At 43.3% G+C, this 16,763-nt stretch overlaps 1 pseudogene; it reads left to right on the forward strand.

Annotated features, from left to right (window-relative positions):
• The first annotated feature begins 5,596 nt into the window (after nucleotides 1-5,596).
• LOC110295460 (sperm motility kinase X-like) lies at nucleotides 5,597-7,986 on the forward strand (annotated as a pseudogene).
• The last annotated feature ends 8,777 nt before the right edge of the window (nucleotides 7,987-16,763 follow it).

A 16,763-nucleotide genomic window follows, 5' to 3' on the forward strand; every position in this document is an offset into this window, starting at 1 on the left:
TCATCTATGGTTCCAGATTTCTTTCCTAGGGTTTCTATCTCCAGCGTTGCCTCACTTTGGGTTTTCTTTATTGTGTCTACTTCCCTTTTTAGGTCTAGTATAGTTTTGTTTATTTCCATCATCTGTTTGGATGTGTTTTCCTGTTTTTCTTTGAGGACTTCTACCTGTTTGTTTGTGTTTTCCTGTTTTTCTTTAAGGACTTGTAACTCTTTAGCAATGTTCTCCTGTATTTCTTTAAGTGAGTTATTAAAGTCCTTCTTGATGTCCTCTACCATCATCATGAGATATGCTTTTAAATCCTGGTCTAGCTTTTCGGTTGTGTTGGGGTGCCCAGGACTAGGTGGGGTGGGAGTGCTGAGTTCTTATATTGGTGAGTGGTCTTGATTTCTGTTAGTAGGATTCTTGCGTTTTCCTTTTGCCATCTGGTAATGTCTGGGGCTGTGCAGAATACACTGGGCGTGGTCCCGGAACCAAGCTGTCTGTTGCTGATGCTCAGGCAAAGCGCTTCCTCTCCGCTCAGACCCCTTTCCTCTCTCCAGTAGGTGGCCAGATGTCTGGGGCCTGTGCAGAGTACACTTGGCGGGGTCCCGGAACCAAGATGTCCGCTGCCGATGCACAGGCAAAGAGTTCCTGGGCCGGTCGGATCCCTAACCACTGGCCAGAAAAGTGGCCAGCTGTCTGGGGCCCGAAAAGGGGGCTGCCTTAGAAGCTCTGTGGCTCCCCCCATCCCAGAAGCTTTTAGCTTCTGTATTCTGTACTCTCACCTGTGCAGAATACACTCGGTGGGTACCCGGAACCAGGATGTCTGCTGCAGATGTTCAGGCTAGGCACTCCCTCTCCGCTCAGACCCCTTTCTTCCGGCCGGAGAAAAAGGGACTAGGGGGGGGTGGAGTGTATTGGGGACTTTTTGGATAGCATTGGAAATTTAATTGAGGAAAATACCTAATAAAAAAAATAAAAAAAATAAAAACTCAAAAAAAAAAAAAAGAATTTCTAGGGGAGCCACTATCCTTGACCTCAAGCTGTACTACAGAGCAATAGTGACAAAACCTGCATGGTATTAGTACAGTGATAGTAACCAGCTCTAGTTTTGGGGCCTGATGATGGGACACGTGCCTCACAAAAATCTATGTTGAATCTTCAGTCCGATTTGAGGCCTTTGTGGTAGCAATCCAGGTGTTCACAATCATGAAAGAATGTGTCCCCTATAGGGCCTGACACCAAATCCCAACACTATTGCCATGTTGTGCTTGCAGACATGGGTCTTACATGCCTATCCTCTATGGGGCTCAACCATCATCTGACTGACATAGATGGAGATACTTACAGGCAGCAAACATTGGACTGAGCTAGAGGACCTCTATGGAAGTGTTACGGGAAGGACTGAAGGAGCTGAAGGGGATTGTAACCTTATATATATGAAAATAAAAAGAAATGAAAGAGAGTTTCATTTCCCAGGACCATGTGAGAATACACAACAAAATACCATGTTAGAGCAAGATAAAAGGCCTTATATACCCTTAGTATCCTGGCACTCAATACACATCAAATATCCTGAGTATCTTGTTCTTAACTTACCAATCTCCAAAAGTACAAGAAATGAATCTCTGTTGTTTATATATTTCCCAGTCTAAGGCAATTTGTTGTAGAACAGGATGAGATTTTGACATTTGAAGATTCTCTATCTCCCATGCCTACAGCTTTTGGTGTCTGTAGGATTCTAAGCTGATGTTCTTCTTTTTTGATCATCAGGAAGATGTCTGCCTTCTGTCTCCTGGGCTTCTAGGTCTCTGATGAGAAATCTAATAAGAGTCTTTTGGGGAAGCTCTGACCAAACTCCCTTCCTCTAAGTCCCACATACTTAGGTAACTTGCCCTAGGGTGTTTGAAAAAGAATATTTTGTGACAGGACAACAACATTGAGGGGCATAGTTTGGACAGCAAGTATATATAAAGAAATGACTACTTTGAACATAGATATGTTGAGGTCTGTAAAAGACAGTTGTTAGAACAGATTTTGGGTACTACTCCAAAGGACATAGGAGCATCCTCTGGGTTCTCTTTCTTACTGGTAAATATCAGTCTATTGTGGATGGGCCTGGTGCTGTTTGTATTTTGATGCTAATTCCACTCTCCTGGGAGGGGCTGTGAACAAGGAGTGAGTCACATACCCAGGTGACTTCTTGTGAACCAATCCCTTAATAAATGAAGGAGCCAATCACTGGGCAAGTAGGAGGGACTTCCCAGTTGGAGAGAGAAAGAGAGGAAGCAGGAGAGAATTAGGCTTTATGGAAGGTTTTAGCATGAGGACAAGATGCAATGACTAGTCTTCCCATTTCAATGGCAGATCCCACCTGTGGGAACCTAGCAAGCTGGGTGGAGACAGTTCAGGAGCTCTGGGTCAGAGAGTCTCCATGCGATAAAAACAGGTTGGCCATTGCTTTCCAGTGACTGGCCAGCTAGGCACCATGTGGCAGAGAGTTGCTGGTGCCTGGCAGTTGTGTGGAAACTTGTTGGTTCTTTTGTAAATATTTCCTGCAACCAGAGTCTATACCCATTAAAGCATAAAGGTTTGGGGCCTATATTATCACTATTCCTATTACTGTTTCTATTACCTTAAAAGTGGAGACAGTTCTTGTTGTGGTTTGAATTTTTAAAAAAAAATCCCCTATAGACACTTGTGTCAGAACTCATGGTCTCTGACTGGTAATACTGTGAAGGGAAGCTGGAATCTAGCTTTAGAAGGTGGGCTCTAGCTCTAGGAAGGAGTTTTCTGACCTGGCATTGGACATGGGGTGACCAGCAGTACTGTGTGAACAGCCACATGCTATCACTCTACATCATGCTTTCCCTGTTCCCTCAAAGTGTGAGCCAAAATGAACCATTCTGTTGCTTCTGGTTGGGCACTTGGTAGCAGTGACTGCAGAGTAGCTAATGCAGTCTTCTGGGACAGGAGTGTGGTCATCCCTCATTGGTCCATGTTTTGCTCTGACCTTACAAAGAACAACTGTTTTAAATGACAGACACCTGTCCATATAATGTACTGCCCAGGGCTGGTTTTTGCCCTTTTGGTGCAGAGAGTGGTTTGGTGGTGGTTTGGGAGACTTGAACTGTGGTGATAATTTTGGACTTGGATTCTGGTAAAGGTTTGGACTTGGATTCTGGTAAAGGTTTGGACTTGGATATTGGTGAACCTGCTTGAACTTTGACATGGTGAGCCTTTTTCTCACTTTGCTGCTTGAGGTTTGCAGGTACTGGTTTTAGTTTTCCTTTTTTTCTTTTTTTTAAGTTTGTCTTTGATTTTAGATTTTCTTTTTTACATAGTTTAAATTATCATCATTAATTATCTTCAATTTGTCTTTTTCTACCTACTCATTTTCATTGCCGTTTATTTACTTTTTAAAATTTGTGTTAATAAACATTAAGCATAAAGTAGGACAGTTCCCTAAAACATTTCTGAATATGCACATAATGTACTTTAATAATATTCACCTAATCCAAGAACCTGTACCCCAGTCCCTTCTTTCTTCTTTACGTTCCCAATGAATCCCTTTTACTACAGGCCCCTCCCCCTAATTATGCTTCAGCACTTGAGAGTCAGTATCTCTGGACTGGCTTGTTAAACACTACAGGGTGGTTCCCAGATCCATGTTCTTCTTTTTAAATGACAATTCCATTCTTCAGTTGAACATGTGATTCTTGCCCTTCCATTTCTATGTATCGTTGTCAATTGTTGGTGGTTGTTGCAGCCCTGGCATGACTGGACAAATCCATCTTGATCAGGAAGTTTGGTCCTTTCAAGGGCTGTTGAATTCTGTGTGAGGCATTAAGCTCTCATACTAAGGATTATTGTGTCTGTGTTCATGGGTGTTGATTATGTTACTACGACTCTTGTTACTGTGTCCATGTGGCCTCAGCATCTGCGTAATACATTCCCTAAGGATGAATCTTGATTGCTCCTGCTACTCTTTCTAGTTTAATAAATAGTTTCAGAAGTACTGGTATGGACTCTTCTTTAAAGATTTGATGAAAACCACCAATGAGTTTGTCTGGTATGGCCTCTTTTGTTTTTATTGTTGTTAAGAAATTCTTTTAAATCACTATTTAAATCTTGTTGCATTTTTTGTTTGAAATTAGATTTTTGAGATTTTGTTTGCTTGTTTGTTTGTTTGTTTTTGAGACAGGGTTTCTCTGCTGGCTGTCCTGGAACTCACTTTGTAGACCAGGCTGGCCTCGAACTCAGAAATCCACCTGCCTCTGCCTCCCAAGTGCTGGGATTAAAGGCGTGTGCCACCATGCCCGGCGATTTTTGAGAATTTTACACGATATTTTGGTTGTATTTATCCTTTCCCCTAACTCCTCCCAGATCCTCCACTCAGCATTTCCTACTATCCTGATTTGGGTCTTTTGTTTTGTGTCTGGCCATCAAGTACAGTTTCTCTTGTCTTTATACTCTCAGGTATGTGGCCTTCCACTGAAGAGTAGTCTGTCCAATCTTATCCTTAAGGGGCCACATCCTTAAAATTGATAGCTCTCCTGACAGCTATCAGTTTTGAAGGGCTATCAGCTAGGTGTGTGATTTCTTGTCCACCTCCCCTCTTCATGCTGAGATTTTGACTGACTTGAGCCTGAGCAGGTCACAATGCTGTGAGTTCATATGTGCAACTCCCTCCTTTACCCAGAAAACACTGTAACTTTTTGCCATCAACTGCCTCTGACTCATACAGTCTTCAGTTTGGATGTTTTCCCTCTTTTTAGTTTTAGTTGGTAATTTAGTGTGATCTAGAGGTTCATCAATTTTTTCTAGATTTTTCCATTTCACTGGAACATTTTAAAGAGATTCCCAAGTGATTGTTTGGATATCTGGATTCCATTTGTATTTGTTGTATACTGCATTATCTTCTGTCTAATATTGTTAATGTGTATCTTCCTATTTCTATGAGTTATCTTGGTGAAGATTACTTGTTATTGTTATCCTTAGAATAAACAAGTCTTTGTTACCAAAGTGGTTTTGAATATGCTTGGCCCAGGGAGTGGCACTATTAACAGGTGTCACCTTGTTGGATGAAGTGTGCCACTGTCCAGGTGGGTTTTGAGCTCCTACTCCTAACTTCTAAGAAGAGACAGTCTTCTCTTAACAGTCTTCAGATGAAGATGTAGAACTCTCATCTCCTCCTGCTTCATGCCTGCCAGTATGCTACCATATTCTTACATTGGTGATAATGGACTTAAGTCCTGAATCTGTAAGGCAGCTCCAAATGCATATTGTCCTTAATAAGAGTTGCCTTGGTCATGGAGGCTATTCACAGCTAAGAATTCCAAACTAAGACAGTTACATTGGTCTTTGTATTATTTTTGTCTCCATTTCATCAATTCATATTTTGAACTTGATTCTAATTCTTTTGGATTTTGCTTGTTCTAATATTTCTATGACTGTGACATGCATCATTAGATCATTTGGACCACTTTTGTGTTTGTATTATCACAGGAATTTAAGGCTATAAATGTTTCTCTTAGACCCACTTTTACTTCCCTTTTATCTTGCATTCCTAGGTGTTGTGGACACTGACCACAAAACAACTGACCTATCAGCAAAGATGAAGAGGTGGCAAGCATGTCAGGACCTCAGGTCCAACACCTTTGGAGAAGTCGCCTTAATAGAACACTATAAAATATTAACAACCCTTGGCCAAGGATCATTTGGGAAAGTAAAAGTGGTGAGCCATCTTTTCACCCAGACAAAGGTAGCAATAAAAATCCTCCCCCAAAGCAGGAGAAACCCCCTTGTCCAATCCGAAATAGAAATCTTGAAATCCCTTGACCATCCCCATATTATTAAATTTTTACACATAATCAACACCACCATTTCATCATTCTGGAGCATGCTGTGGGAGGAGAGCTGCTGAGCAGAATTGAAGAGTTTGGCTATCTAGCAGAGGAGGAGTGCCACAGGCTGTTTAAACAGATGGTGTATGCCCTCCAGTATTGTCACCAGAAAGGGATTGTCCACAGGGATTTAAAGCCAGAAAACATTTTATTGAATCACAGAGGAAATGTAAAGCTTGCTGACTTTGGATTTGGCCCCAAGATAATCATGGGCCAGAAGCTGGTCGAGTTCTGTGGAACCCTCCCTTACTGTGCCCCAGAACTGTTTGAAGGTAGAGGGTACAATGGCTGGGCCACTGATGTCTGGAGCTTGGGGGTTGTGCTTTATTTTATGGCCACAGGGTTCCTCCATTTCGAGGGATATAGCTCTGAAGCAACAAAGCAGAATATCTTTGCAGGAAAGAACCCTAGAAGTTTCTGTCTGTCACCAGAACTTTGGGATGTGATAGCCAAATTGCTAACTGCCAACCCTGGAGAGAGGCCAAAAGTCCATGACATTGCCAGATTTAAGTGGCTAAAACATGACAACGAAGCTACTCCCACTTCTTTGGGAGAGAACACTGAAAGTCACCTGGACCCCAGTATAATGGTACTCATGGGTGTCATGGGATACAATCCAGGAGAGATAAGAGAAAGTTTGCGGGAGAAAAAGTTCGATCAGGTGATGGCTACTTATTTAATGATCAAGCAACAGTCACCCTGGGAATACAAGACAACAACAACAACAAAAGATCCAAAGAGCTGTAAGGACGGCATCTAGTGTGCCTACCCATTCCACCTTCAGTTTGCCCAATGAATCAGAAAGTCTTGAGAAGGGAAAAAGAATTATAATGAGCCACTCTATGCCACCCACCTGGAACTGCCTCAACAAGAAGACAACTCCACTCCACAGTATCCACCCCTAGCTTGTCCAGAAGGCTCACTACATGAGGACCATCTGGGAGGGAGACAGAGATCAGTGACACCTCAGAAGAAAGCTCTACTGGAGAGTCTTTGGAATATCCATCACTGAAAATCTACACCCTCCAGACATCCATGGGTGTGTCCAAAGCTGGGTATATCTACCTATTCAAAGAACAAGGGATCTTCACAGTGTGTTTCTTGTCATCATGCTTCTGTGGAAGAAGACCAGTGTGAGGGCACCAACATATCCAGAGGAGAGACCAACCCACCCCTTTCACCAGTCTTGCCTCAGGAGAACCTCATGGGACAGCTCCACATTGTGACTACAGCTGGGTCAATAGACATCCTGAACTCACAAGTTACATCACCTCCATTCTCCAGGAAGGAGGCCAAGGGTGAGGGTCCTCCTATACAACAGAGAGAGTCCAGACCATCCTACCCAAATACACTCCAGGGACACCTCCATGGCAGGTGTCAGACTGTGCCCCAGACCCCCTTTCAAAGACAGGTCTGGAAGACCCTGAGGAATGGCTTTCTAAGAGGCCTTCGAACTTTATGTTGCTGCCTGCCAATCCAAACGAGTGCACCCGACCAACAACAGAGACCTGGTTGTGAGTTAAAAGAACCCTGGAGATAGCCATGGTACCAGGTAAGTGGAAAGACTACAATACACTTCTACCTCTAGGTTTTTTGTTTAAAATAATGTCAATTTCTTTAAGGAAAAAAATATTTATTTACAGTATGTGCATGGAAGTTAACCAGCCAAAGTCAGTTCTGTCTTTACACCCTATCTGTCTTGGGGAATGGATTAACGTCCCCACCCTTGGCAGCAAATGCTTGCACTCACTGAACAGTTTCCTGGACTAAATGATATGCTTTGAAATAAACAGGTTACAAGAATATACATTTTAGGGGTTGGTGGTAATGTATTATCACAGCTAAATCTAATCCCACAGTATCCTTTGTGAGTAACTTCACCACATGTAGAGGGCAGAGGATGGTGTCTTGAGCCTGGCCAGGGTGTTGGAGGAGGGTGGGTGAAGGGATCAATGGAACACTCGGGAAGAATCAGCCTGATGGCCCATGCCAGCACAGGGCCAGCACAGTGAAGCAGAAGTCCTGAAGATTTCTACTAAGATCTCCCTTTCTTATGTCTGTTTGAAGAGCATTTAGAGGCACTGTGCTCCCTGAAAAATGATACCAGAGAGTGAAGAGCAGCCTACTGAGGATGCACACAGATACAGGAGAGAGCCAGGGAGGAATTTCCCATGGTTGGGTGCTGGTCGCGGGGCAGGGAGACCATTTCTACATCACAGTATGAAACTAAGAGCAAATTCTTCCTCTGTCTGCAGATTAACAGAGTGTGTCTGGCTTGTGTGATACCCTTCTCATGTCCTTTGCGACCTAAGGACTGAGCATAGATTGTGGGAGAAAGGTCTGAACTCATGATTGTCCTGACTTTGCCCTCTAGGTTGGTTCATGTTGGCTGGTGATTCCACAGTTTTGCCAGCCAAGCAAAGTACTCCATAGATCTCAGCAATTCTGGAAACAAGGTACCATGACATGCAGGTCATCATCAGGAAACCAAACCTCAGAGGAACTTCTAGGCATGTAGAGATCATCAGCTGCCTGTCTCCAGATGTACCCATGAGACATTAGAAGAGCAAGTGTGTAGGAAGCCAACTCTAAGATGGCGCCAGTTTCCGGTGTGCCGTTGTCATAAACAACACCACTGCACAGGCATAAGCCCGAGTCTGGCGCCAACCCCTTCCCAAGCGGGTACATGCTAATTAGGTGACAGCAGTTCAACCTATCCCAGGAGGACACGAAGCCTTTCCCTGTGCTGGGGTGCATATAAGCAGACCTCCCTAGGTGCCCAGGGTCCCCATAGCAGCATTGAGGCATTCTTGCAATAAAGGCTGTTGAGAAGAATCCGAAGGTGTTGTGTCTTCCTCGCCGGCCGAGGTGGGTGCAACACAAGTAGACACTGGAAGCAGAGTAGGACCCCAGAGTGTCTGATCTGATCTACTCGTGTTTGTGTCCAAAATGACTGGTGCTTACCAGTTTGGAGCCAGAAACAGAGCAAGGAGAGTGTAGGGAATGCCCATCTTGTACTCATAAGCAAGGTAGAGTGAACATGAACAGGTGAGTCCATTGCTCATGGTGCAGCTCATAAAACCATCCTGGCTTGATAGACAGCTTGCTTCTAACCCACCATTACTCAGATACCCTCACAACTCACCCTATTTAGACAGACAGGGACACACAAACACACACACACAGTGAGAGAGAAAGAAAGGGGGAGAGGGAGAGGGAGAGGGAGAGGGAGAGGGAGAGGGAGAGGGAGAGGGAGAGGGAGAGGGAGAGGGAGAGGGAGAGGGAGAATGGTTGAAATGGAGAGAATCTGTATTCCAAACAAAGTATTGTCATATTTTTTGTGACTCTAGTTGTCTCTCCAAAATTGCTTTGTCTTGTCTACACCCTTACCTGAAACATTAACCAGTTCATCTTAATAGGAGCCATGTGAAGCCAGATCATGTCATGGTGCACACTACCCCAGGGCATCTGAGAGCTTAAAAGGTAAAGTCCACCAACTATGTTTTGAGTGGAGCCAAAGTGAAATATGAAGTGTTTAATAGTTGAAGCCAGAGCAGGACCTGTTTCCAAGCATGATCATGGGTAAGAACCTGTTGTAAGAAAACAAGTAAGAGCCGGGCGTGGTGGCGCACGCCTTTAATCCCAGCACTCGGGAGGCAGAGGCAGGCGGATTTCTGAGTTCGAGGCCAGCCTGGTCTACAAAGTGAGCTCCAGGACAGCCAGAGCTATAAAGAGAAACCCTGTCTCAAAAAACCAAAAACAAACAAACAAAAAAAAACCAAAAAAAAAAAAAAAGAAAACAAGTAAGACCCTCTGGTCTGACAGCAGGGTTTTCCTTTGGGTGGTTTATGGTCTCCTGCTACCTTCTACCACCTAAGAAAACCTAGGGAATTAAGTCATCAGATTCACACTCCTCCTTATGCCCACATGCTAGTATACTCTGCCTTTCTTATTTTCAACAGTATCTCACAAGATCAAAGCTGTTTTCTTTCTGATACCCCATAGGGATGTTGCTGCTAATGCAGCTGTGTGTCCCCATACAAGACTAGCACCTTTACTGCCCAAATGGTCTTTTGCTGCAGCCCCAAAGGACTCCTAGGAACACACTCAACAAGGGACAAAGTCTGAGAACAGTTTCGTCTGCATGGTGAACAGTGCAGGAGGTGCCCGCCAAGCCCTAACACAGTGGACTGGAGATGGTCACACAGGTTATGCTTCCTTGCTCATGCCATGGGGAAAGCATGATTGGCTAACACTCGGTAATCTTACCAAACCCCTTTTTTCAGGTCTCATTGATGGAAGAATGTCCTGCTGATTGGTAGGGAAGTAGCACCGGAGACAGAGGTGGCATCAGCAGCCAGGTGAACTGGGAGCAAGAAGAGAAGGAAAACATGTTCTCATCTCAGGAACACCCAGAACCTTACCATGACCCTTTGTTGTGCAAGAAGATTATAAGAGGCAACTTGGGGAACTTCCTCCCTGCTGCAAAGTTGCTCTCTCTCCAGCAGAAGTCAAGTGATCAGGGTAAGGTGCAGCTCAAATCCTTTCCATCCACCAAGTGCACTGCTGTGTATATGGGATAAGAGGTGTCAGCTGGTGTACTGCCCTCTCAGTCACCTAGGCATGGATACCACATCTCAAGTAAAACATCTCAAGAAACAGTGTCATTTGCATGACCCAGACATATACAACACTGACAGGCATTGTACAGTGGAGAGGGGGATCCCTTTTATTGGGTCCCTTCTAAAGCAGTGGCATCAACCAATACCTACAGAAATGAACCATGAAGATGGCCTTTAAAAAAGATCCTGGAAGGACTATCCAGAGACTGCCCCACCCATGGATTCATCCCATATACAACCACCAAACCCAGACACTATTGCATATGTCAGAAAGATTTTGCTGAAAGGACCCTGATATAGCTCTCTGTTATGAGTCTATGCCAATGTCTGGCAAATACAGAAGTGGATCTCACAGTCATCTATTGGATGGAACACAGGGCCCCCAATGAAGGAGCTAGAAAAAGTACCCAAGGAGCTAAAGGGGTCGGCAACCCTATAGGAGAAACAACAATATGAACTAACCAGTACCCCTGAAAGCTGTTGCATATGTCTCTAGTTGCATATGTAACAGAGGATGGCCTAGTCTGCTATCAATAGGAGAAGAGGCCCTTGGACTTGTGAAGATCATATGCCCCAGTACAGGGGAATGCCAGGGCCAGGAAGGTGGGTGGGTTGGGGAGCAGGGCTGGGGGTGGGTATAGGGGGCTTTGGGTATAGCATTTGAAATGTAAATGAAGAAAATATCTAATAATAATTTTTAAAAAAAGGTCCTGGATACTGAAGGGTGAATTATTTCTGATTTTAGGCATTGTGTGTCCGAGTGAATATCAACCATCAAGGATATCCACAGAGATCTGGGTTTAAGATCTGCTTAGGCAGAAGTGTCACCAAGAGTACCATATGCTAGAACCTGGACACAAATTGTATGGTTTAAACAACTTGGAATACACAGACTATTTTTTATCTACAATAAACTTTTTGTGTTTGAACAGTGTGTTACGGTGTCGTATTTGCTATCTATATAAACGTCTGGATACTGCAACAAGCTAACATGTCTGTCTTTCAAAAGCACCATTTTTCCAGTGGTGAGAGCACACTGATCTTCATGATGCACTGTGGTCTTCACCCTGTGCATTACATATTTGCCCTCTTCCTCCTACATACTGCCTAGAATGCATCCTTCAAACACCTCTCCATCATGCTATTGTTTATCAGTAGTGGAGATTTGTGTTTTAGGCGTCAATTAGGCAATATTGGTCTCTGTTTTGTAGATTATTTTCTTAGCCTAATGTCCTTCTAGTCTACTCAAGTTAAGCACAATTCTCTCCTTTATTTTTTATGAGACAAAGTCTTGCTATGTAGCCTAGGCTGGCTAACAACTTCTGACCCTCTTGCTCAGAATCCTTGGTACTTTTGTGACAGGATGCACCTCCTGGATTTGAAAGCCCAAATACATTCTTCCTCAATAGACATGTGGAGGTAGGGTAGCCACCTTGTTAAAGGACTCGGTTTGGATCAATTTGTATGAATTCTAATTCCATCTGCAGTTGTCCTATCTCAGTGTCTTCAAAATCTCTTTATAAATGGGTATGGAGATGTTCACCAGGGCCCTGACTGCTGTTCACAAAAAAAGTGTTTTTGTAGCCTGAAATCTGGGTAACCCACAGCTTGTATTTCTGCCAAGCCATTCATATCCTGTTGAGATGGCAGAGCTTTCTTCAGGGCACAAGGGATGCTTTGTGCTGCCATGTGAACTAGAGATGGAGAGGCTTCCAAGATGATAGGAGCCCTGGCTTCCTGCAACCAAATCACTGTTGGAAGAAACTCTAAACAAGCTTGTGTCTCTTCCTGAAGAGGCACAGCCAGCATGTGCTATATGGCAGATCCTCTTGGTGTTGTGAGGAATTGTGTTCTGTTCTGTATCCGTTCTCTGCACACTGGTTGACTCCAGAGCTTGCCTTTCTTTTCTTTTCTTTTCTTTTCTTTTCTTTTCTTTTCTTTTCTTTTCTTTTCTTTTCTTTTCTTTTCTTTTCTTTTCTCTTCTCTTCTCTTCTCTTCTCTTCTCTTCTCTTCTCTTCTCTTCTCTTCTCTTCTCTTCTCTTCTCTTCTCTTCTCTTCTCTCTCTCCTCCCTCCCTCCCTCCCTCCCTCCCTCCCTCCCTCCCTCCCTCCCTCCCTCCCTCCCTCCCTCCCTCCCTCCCTCTCTCTCTCTCTCTCTCTCTCTTTCTTTCTTTCTTTCTTTCTTTCTTTCTTTCTTTCTTTCTTTCTATTAGATATTTCCTTTATTTGCATTTCAAATGTTACCCCCTTCCTAGTTTCCCCTCTGAAAATCCCCTATCCCCTCCTCCCTTCCCCTGCTCCCCAACCCACCCACTCTCATTCCTGGTCCTGACTTTCCCCTATATTGGGGCATAGAGTCTTTGCAGGACCAAGGGCCTCTCCTCTCATTGATGACCAACTGGGCCATCCTCTGCTACAAATATAGTGAGAGCCACAAGTTACACCATGTGTTTTCTTTGATTGGTGGTATAGTTCCTTTTTTTATTAAAATATTTTTTATTACATATTTTCCTCAATTACATTTCCAATGCTATCCCAAAAGTTCCCCATACCCTCCCCCCCTTCCCTACCCACCCATTCCCATTTTTTTGGCCCTGGCATTCCCCTGTACTGGGGCATATAAAGTTTGCAAGTCCAATGGGCCTCTCTTTTCAGTGATGGCCGACTAGGCCATCTTTTGATACATATGCAGCTAGAGTCAAGAGCTCCGGGGTACTGGTTAGTTCATAATGTTGTACCACCTATAGGTTGCAGGTCCCTTTAGCTCCTTGGATACTTTCTCTAGCTCCTCCATTGGGAGCCCTGTGATACATCCAATAGCTGACTGTGAGCATCCACTTCTGTGTTTGCTAGGCCCCGGCATAGTCTCACAAGAGACAGCTATATCAGGGTCCTTTCAGCAAATTCTTGCTAGTGTATGCAATGGTGTCAGCGTTTGGAAGTTGATTATGGGGTGGATATCTGGATATGGCAGTTTCTAGATGGTCTATCCTTTCATCACAGCTCCAAACTTTGTCTCTGTAACTCCTTCCATGGGTGTTTTGTTCCCAATTCTAAGGAGGGGCATAGTGTCCACACTTCAGTCTTCATTCTTCTTGAGTTTCATGTGTTTAGCAAATTGTATCTTATATCTTGGGTATCCTAAGTTTTGGGCTAATATCCACTTATCAGTGAGTACATATTGTGTGAGTTCCTTTGTGATTGTGATACCTCACTCAGGATGATGCCCTCCAGGTCCATCCATTTGGCTAGGAATTTCATAAATTCATTCTTTTTAATAGCTGAGTAGTACTCCATTGTGTAAATGTACCACATTTTCTGTATCCATTCCTCTGTTGAGGGGCATCTGGGTTCTTTCCAGCTTCTGGCTATTATAAATAAGGCTGCTATGAACATAGTGGAGCATGTGTCCTTCTTACCGGTTGGAACATCTTCTGGATATATACCCAGGAGAGGTATTGCTGGATCCTCCGGTAGTACTATGTCCAATTTTCTAAGGAACCGCCAGACTGATTTCCAGAGTGGTTGTACAAGCTTGCAATCCCACCAACAATGGAGGAGTGTTCCTCTTTCTCCACATCCTCGCCAGCATCTGCTGTCACCTGAATTTTTGATCTTAGCCATTCTGACTGGTGTGAGGTGGAATCTCAGGGTTGTTTTGATTTGCATTTCCCTGATGATTAAGGATGTTGAACATTTTTTCAGGTGCTTCTCTGCCATTCGGTATTCCTAAGGTGAGAATTCTTTGTGCAGTTCTGAGCCCCATTTTTTAATGGGGTTGATTTTCTGGAGTCCACCTTCTTGAGTTCTTTATATATATTGGATATTAGCTCTGAGGGTACTGATTAGTTCATATTGATGTTCCTGCTATGGGACTTCAGTCCCCTTCAGCTCCCTGGGTATTTCTCTGGCTCTTTCATTGGGGGACCTTATGCTCCATTCAATGGATGACTCTGAGCATCCACTTCTGTATTTTCCAGGCACTGGCAGAGCCTTGCAGGAGACATGCTTTCACATTTTGAGGAATCTCCACACTAGGTCTTATGATGGTTGTGTAGATGTTTGCTCTGCCAGCGCTGTGCTAGGGTTTCCATTTCACATGCTGGAAAATTATTTTGTCCTTTGATATTGTCCACACTTGTTCCCTATGGTGACACTTATGACAACTCAATTATCAATGGTTTTCCATATTTCCTGTGAAAATGCAGTTCAATTCACAAATGCTAACTTATGCTTCACCCTTAGTTTGTTTTCCCTACTTTTCTAATGTCAATTTTAGAGTATCAGATCTTCTTTAAGGTCTTCAGTCTATTTGGAGTTGATTTTTATGCAGGCAGAGACAAAGATCTAGATACAATCTTGTACATTAAGTGCCCAATTTTCTTTTAACCACCATTTGAGGTTTACATAGAAAAATTCCATGCCAGTGTGGGCTAAGAACTAAGATTATATCTATACATTAATAAATACATAAATAGAAAATTCAGCAGATGGATAACTAGGATTCAAATAACTTTCCCTTTTCCAATCATCTCTTAACTATGGGATCACAAATAATTATGAAGATGCTGAAACAGGAGGTTGTTCAGCTTCTTGGCTTCTAAACTATACTGAAGGTAAATATGAACTCTATTTAAGGAATACTTTGAGTGTTTTGTACAACATTTGCCTTCTATTAGAGACCTGGGGAAATTAGAAGTTAGCCTATACATGCACTCACTGATAAGTGGACATTAGCCTAGAAACTTAGAATATCCAAGATACAATTTGCAAAACACATGAAACTCAAGAAGAAGGAAGACTAGAGTGTGGATACTTGCTCCTTCTTAGAATGGGGAACAAAATATCCATGGAAGGAGTTACAGAGACAAAGTTCAGAGCTGAGAAGGAAGGAAGGACCATCCAGAGACTGCCCCACCCGGGGATCCATCCCATATACAACCACCATACCCAGACACTATTGTATATGCCAGCAAGATTTTGCTGAAAGGACCCTGATATAGCTATCTCTTGTGAGGTTATGCCAGTGCTTGGCAAATACAGAAGTGGATGCTCACAGTTATCTATTGGATGGAACACAGGGCCCCTAATGAAAGAGCTAGAGAAAGTACCCAAAGAGCTAAAGGGGTCTGCAACCCTATAGGAGGAACAACAATATGAACTAACCAGTACCCCCAGAGCTGTGTGTCTAGTTGCATATGTAGCAGAGGGTGGCCTAGTCAGTCATCAATGGGAGGAGAGGTCTTTGGTCTTGCAAAGATCATATGCCCCAGTACAGGAGAATGCCAGGGTCAGGAAGCAGGAGTGGGTGGGTTGTGGAGCAGGGCGGGGGAAGTGTATAGGGGGCTTTGGGGATAGCATTTGAAATGTAAATGAAGAAAATATCTAATAAAAAAAGAAAAGAAAAGAAGTCAGCCTATAACCAAAAATAATTATCACCTTCTGACATTGGAAAAATTAAGAATTTATTTAATTGATACAGTTGTTATTTTTCTATGATTGTGACAACTTGGTCTACCCTCATCACAGAGTTAGGCAATGGCTGATGAGACTCACAGCAGCCTCTTTTAATTGACATATATTACCTCCAGACAGTACACAAGAGATTATCTCTAGAACACACCATAAAGAAATCTACTTGGTTACAATTATTGCTCTTAGGGTATGTGTTTTGTCTTCTGAGTCTCATGGCTTGTACTCTTACCATCAGATTCTTTTGTGGAATTCTATAGACAGCCAAAGGTTGTGTTACCACAAATGTCAGAGATGCAACTTTTTCAAATGCATGTGAGTAAAAGTACCGATGGAGGACAGAGGTGATGTATACATGGAGCTGAAATTAGAGCTGCTGTGAGTCACCTTGTATTCCGGGAGTTAAACTTATAGGCAAAGGCCAGGAAATCAAGGTGTGTGTGTGGGGGGGGTGGTCAGTTCCAGTAGAGGGATTGGAACTACAGGAGATAGTCAGAGGTGGAAGATTTACTCTGGACAAACTCCAAGGAAGATTGACACAGGAAATCAAGGAGAGGTAATTTGCTTCTTGGCAGACATAGTATAGTTTAAGTGGGTTAAATATGTTACAAGCTAGACAGGAAACAAGCCTAAGTTGTGGCTTAGGCCTTTTACATTAATAATAAGCCTCCAAATAATTATTCAGGAACTGGTGTGTAGGTGGGAAAGCCCATGGTTATTTTGTACTTTTAAGACTGTCCCCTTACCTCAACAAATTACTAGCATCCGTGCTCAGGGGTTTGGTGG

The sequence above is a fragment of the Mus caroli genome, unplaced genomic scaffold (genome assembly GCF_978045245.1).
Source record: "Mus caroli unplaced genomic scaffold, Mus_caroli_1 scaffold_4, whole genome shotgun sequence".
Taxonomy (NCBI): Eukaryota; Metazoa; Chordata; class Mammalia; order Rodentia; family Muridae; genus Mus; species Mus caroli.